This window comes from Panthera pardus, unplaced genomic scaffold, assembly GCF_024362965.1.
Source record: "Panthera pardus isolate Hobbes unplaced genomic scaffold, ASM2436296v1 HiC_scaffold_17, whole genome shotgun sequence".
Taxonomy (NCBI): domain Eukaryota; kingdom Metazoa; phylum Chordata; class Mammalia; order Carnivora; family Felidae; genus Panthera; species Panthera pardus.
This window is the reverse complement of record NW_026526732.1, coordinates 9097711-9103710: the sequence shown is the minus strand read 5'-3', so window position 1 is coordinate 9103710 and position 6000 is coordinate 9097711.

Genomic DNA, 6000 nt, shown 5'->3' with positions numbered 1-6000 from the left:
TAGGTAGTTCTCGTAGTTGTATAGGGTAAAGTGTAGAAAAATGTTTGAACAGCATTTTTCTTCTCCTTCTTCTGTTGTTTTAGAGAGAGAAAGAGAGAGCATAAGTTGGGGAGAGAGACAGAGGGAAAGAGACAGACAATCTTAAGCATGGGGCTCAATCCCATGACCCTGAGATCATGACCTGAGCCGAAATCAAGAGTCAGAAACTCAATCAATGGAGCAACCCAGACGACCTGAAAGTCATTCTTCTAACCAGTTTGCTTCTTGGTTCCTAACCAGCGAAGTGGATCTAAGTGAACCACTTTGTAAACAGTCCGGTCTCCGTATTAATGAGCACAGCAGGATCCAGAATCTTTTTAAAAAACTTTGTGCTGCGGGTTTCATATGATCTGTTTTCCAGGGAAGCGGAGATTTTTAAGACCCCTGGCACCATTATTTTCCCTCAGTAGTAATTCTTTTCTGAAGCCAGCAGCAGTACGCACATCTTAATAAGGATTTATAACACTTACGAACTGATCTCAATTCAGTTCTGTGCCAGCCTAAGACTGGATTTCTAATTAGATACGACAAGGATAAAAGAACCACAGAATTTAGTAATTCAGGGCACAAACACTGGAGTCAGACAAACTTGGGTAAGAATCCTGGCACTGCCTTTATACTAACATGTGACTTCGATCAAATTATTCTACCTTCTCTGGGCCTTTGTTTCCTTTTCTGTAAAATGGGTATAATAATAATGGTATCTAAGCCATGGGTGGCGATTTTGTTAGGATTAAAGGAAACACCTCTGAAGCACTGGCAATGCCTGGCACATTGAAATTAATGAATGACAATTTTTAGTGATGTTGTTCATGTTCATTTGTCACTAAGTTATGTTCTTTCTACACCCAACTGCAAATGACAATCAAGGCTGTAAGCTAAGGAAATCACAGAGCCTTTATGGGCTTTATACCCAGAGGTGAGGGTAGGTGATTCTAAGGAGGATCAGGACTCATCAACAGAAACTCTTTCAAGCTTAGTTATCATCCAACAGGGAGTAGTGGCTTCGAATGGTCCTTTCTGCTTATGTAGTATTAAAAGGATTTTCGGTGAACCACAGTTGGCATTTATTCAGTAACTTTTACCAAAGAAGCTCAAAACCAGTCACCAAAAATAAACAGAAAAACCTGGAGACTCAGAACTAAGTAATGCGGCCTGATCGATGGACAGCCAGAAAAGCAGGAAAGGCCAGACGTGGCTCTGATCACGATATGGGACGTGAATACGGTGGAAATGAGAGCCTTCTAAGAAGTGTTTTGTTCCTCTGGCTTCAGAGACAGACAGATGACAGATGACAGCGCTGAGGAAAGAGAAGACGTGAGGCCTAGCGACTGTCAGAGGAAGCACAGAGGCCTCAGAGGGCTGTTTCAGCAAAGGGAGAGGTAAGGATGGCAAAGACAGGTCTGCAGATGGGGCTGACAAGCGATTCTAGACAGGAAATGACACGGGAGCAGCGTCGGGCTGGCATCTGGTAAGGTTCGTGCTGTTTCTACCATGTGGTTTGTAAGAAGTATAATGCCATCTGGCAACTCCCTCCCAGAAGCATGAGTTAGTGCGGTTCTCAGTAGCCCTTTAGGCCACACAGCCTTTTTCACTAAAACATAACGCACCCGACAGATTGCGGAGTGGGCACGGAGTACCCCTACAGACTGCCGAAGCCTGGGACGGGAACACACACCCTCAGGGGGCGCCGGTCCCGCCGGAAGCGCCCCTCCCCTGGATCTCGGCTCCGCCCCGCGGCGCGCGAGCGTGTCGTCACTCGCAACCGGCCAATCGGGGCGCGTGACAAAAATAGCGCCATATAAAGGCGTGCGTGCCGGAGCCGGAGTCTCCGAGCCGCGCGCTGGGGCGGGGTTGCGCGCGCAGGTGAGCGGGGCGGGGCCGGCGCGCACCTGCTTCCGCAGGACGTGTGCCGGAAAGGCAGTCGGCCGCTTCTCCGGAGGTCGCGGAACCTGCGGTCCGTGTAACCCCGACTCTGGGCTCTCGTTCAATACAAGTCGTGGCTGCTCTCCTGACTGGGTTCCAAGTCGGAAAGAAGCGCCGACCGCAACCTGCGGCTTGCGTAATCAAAGGGCATGTTTAAAGAGCAGACCGCAACCGAGTTTCCAGGGGCGACTCCTGGGCCCACCCGAGAACACGTTAATTTAGCCGGCGCTGAGCCCTGCAAGAAGTCTTAGATGAAGGGGCGCGGCTCTACCCTCTGGGAGCAGGCTCACAATTGTGGGTGGGAGATAGAGGGTCCACGCCCAGCCGAGGCCTATGGTAGTAAGATAGACGTCCTTCCCTGGAGGAAGAGGTCAGTGCAGGGTGGAAGGCATTTCTCCAGGTCACCTTTCTAGGAGGAGGTGACTTTTGAGCTATTAAGTGGAAACAAAAAGGCTTTGACGTCGTACACATCAGGGTTCCAGCCTCTGCACGGGTCACACATCCGCTCTGTGAACCCTGAACACATCAGCAAAGCTCAGAGCGTTTCCATCTTTAAGATGCAGATAGCAGTAGATGCCCAGTAACATTTTTCAGGAGCCCCTCCCTCCCCAGCCCGCCCGGGTGATCATGTTAATTTCTCCCTCAATTTTACTCCCTCTCTTCTTTCCTCAGTCTCTTCCTTTCATTCTTTCCATTTTCTTTCTTTTCTCCTTCATCCCTCATTTTTCTTTTTTCTAACTGAGGTATAACCTACACATAATAACCTGCACAGAACTTAAGAGGACACGTAGGTGAACTTTTATGTATGTATACACAAGAAATCAACTCCCAGATCAAGTTGTAGGACGTTTCAGTCACCCCAGGTTTCCACCTGCTCCTTCCCAGCCAATGCTTATCACCCCAGAGGTAATCACTATTTGCAATCTATTAATATATATTAATTTGCCTGTTCTTAAGTTTTATATAATTGGCAATCAAGAAGTGTGCTTTTTTTTCCTGTCTGGTTTATTTCACCCAACATAATGTCTGTAAGATTGATGCATGGTATTGCATATATCAATAGTTTGTTTATTGTTGGGCAGTGTTCTTTTGTATGAATACACTTCAATTAATTTATCCAATTCTATCATTGATGGTTAATTTGGTTGTTTTCAGTTTTGGGCTATTATGAAGAAGCTGCTGTGAACATTCTTACAGTCTTTTGGTGAATAAATGCACTCGATTTTATTGGGTATGTAGCAGCAGGTATGTAATTTCTGTCATAGGATAGGTGTGTGTTTAGTTTTAATAGACACTGCCTAGCAGTTTCCCCAAAAGGTTGAATCAGTTTTTGAAAGTTAGTTACTTAATATCCTTGCCAACAGTTGGCATTAACAGTCTTCTAAATCCTTCCTGAGTATGTAGCAGTATTTTCTTGTGGTTTTCATTTGTATTTCCAAATGAATGATGATGTCGAGCCCCTTTTATAACTTATTAGCCATTTGGGTAACATTTTTTCATGAAAAATAGACTTGTCTGTCTTTTCCCTAGGATTCCTAGGAATGCTTTGTATTTTCTGAATATGAGTCTTTTGTTAAGCATTGTGTATCATGAATATATTCTCCTAGTCTGCCTTGTCTATTTAGTTTTTTTTCTTTTAATATTTTTTAATGTTTATTTATTTTTAAGGGAGAGAGAGACAGAGCACGAGCAGGGAAGGGGCAGAGAGAGAGGGAGACACAGAATCTGAAGCAAGCTCCAGGCTCTGAGCTGTCAGCACAGAACCCCACATGGGCTCACAAACCGTGAGATCATGACTTGAGCCGAATTTGGATGCCTAACTGCTGAGCTACCCAGGTGCCTGCTATTTAGTTTTTTATGGTATCTTTATTTTACTTTTTTTAAATGAACGTACAATAACATTGAATTTTTAAAAATTGACACTTCTGTGAGGTTTGACACATGTGTAAATAGTGTAACCACCACCATAATCGGGATCCAGACTGTTCCATCACCCAGAAAACTCCCTTTGTAGTCATATCCTACTGCCACCTGTTATCTCTGGGAATCATGAATCTGTTCTTTGTTATAGTTTTGCCTTTTCCAAAATAGCATATGAATGGAATGATACAGTGAATAGCCTTTTGAGTCTGGCTTCTTTACGTTTAAATACCCAGGAGAGCATTACTGGGTGACTTGGGAAATATATATTTGACTTTATACAAATCTGCCAAACTGTTTCCCAGAGAGAACCATTTTGTGTTCCCATCAGCAATGTCAGAGTTCCAGTTGCTCTGCATCCTCATCAGCACTTGTTATTGTCACGTTTTATTTTAGTGATTCTAACAGGAGATGGTGGTATATCATTGTGGTTTTAATGTGCCATTTTATAAAGGCTAATAATGTCGAGCATTATTTTATGGGCTTGTTTGAGATGCATTTATTCTCATTGGTGAAAGGTCTATTCAAGCCTTTTTCCCATTAAAAGAAAAACAGGTTATTTTTTTACTATTGAATTTTGAGAATTATTTATGTATTCTGGATACAGGTCCTTTCAAAGACTTTCTTCTACTGAATTGACTTTGCATCTGTGTGAACAATCATTGGCCATATTGTGTGCTTATTACCATCGTTCTTACATGTTTACTTTTTCCTTGTTGTCCTCAATTTACTCATCATAATTATTAAAAAGTCCCTATCTGACAACTCCAAACTCTGTGTCATCTCTAAGTCAGGTTCTGATGCTCCCTTTGTCTTTTCAAACTATATTTTTTCTTACCTTTTAACATGCCTGGTAATTTTTTGCTGAATGCTAGACATAATGTATTAGGTAAGAGGAACTGGGGTGATCAGGCTTTTAGAGTAAAGTTTTATGTTAATCTGGCCAGGAGTTGCCTACGTTTAGTTTGCTATAGTTGTAGGTACGAGACGCTTCCTCTAGTTTCCTTATTTTTCTGTGCTTCCCTGTTGTCTTTGGGTTTCCCTAAGAACTCCTTGAATAGACACTGTTTTGCAGCTAGCTCTGTCCATTGTAATCCCTGAATGTATCCGGAGCCCTGTGGATATGGTGGTAAGATGTGAGGGGAGGGAGGTGTTCTGTAATCATATAATCAAATCTGTTTTTAGTGGGCCTGAGTCCTTGGGTTGTGACCTTTAGAAGCAGTTCTTAACCTTTTTTTTTTCCTCTCTCCTTACCTGAGACATGAAGGCTTGAGGGGCCTAGAATTGGACAATTGCCATTCCTTCAAATCAGATAAGACTCTGGTAGTTTCCCTAAGAGGGCAGGCCTTTGTTACTTGGAGACATCTTTGGGTGTTTTTCAAAATGGTTAATTTTCCTGCCTAAAAGCATAGTGGGGCTTCTGGAGATAAAGTCCAGGAAAATGTGAGGACCCTTTAAGACTGGACCTCCAGGAGACCTGAAACCAGAAGTTCTGTTGATTAATTTTAAGTACAAAGATTTTCCAGTTATCTTTCTCTTACTGATATCTGATTTCCATGGTGGGCATAAAACGTATTTTATATTATTTCAGTTCTTTTAACTGTGTCAGGTCTTGTCTTATAACCCTGGATATCTCTCTTTTGGTCAGTGTTCCTCAGGAAGAACATATTAAACAAACTGTTCTTCAAGTATCAATTACATTAGTTGGTTGATGGTGTTTTTCAGTTCTGTATCCTTCCGGATTTTCTGTCTACTTGTTTGGTTGATTATTGAGAGGAGTGTTGGACTTTTCACCTATAATTCTGGATTTGTCCATTTCTCCTTCATTTTATCGATTTTTGCTGCAGGTACTTTGAAGCTCTGTTGTCAGGTGCATATATTAGAATGGCTGTGCTATCTTGGTGACCCTTTTATCATTTGCAAGGACAGTGAAGGCTACGAGGTTTTACCCCACTTGCAAGCTACTGCGTTAGCCTGCCACAGTTTCATGGATGCTGGCAGAAGACACAGGATGCTATTAGCCACGAGCAGTAGCCACACTCAGCATTTGTGCTGCTTCCTTAAGCCCCATTTCTCAGGGGATGAAGCAGCCATCGTCCAGATGGCACCCGCACA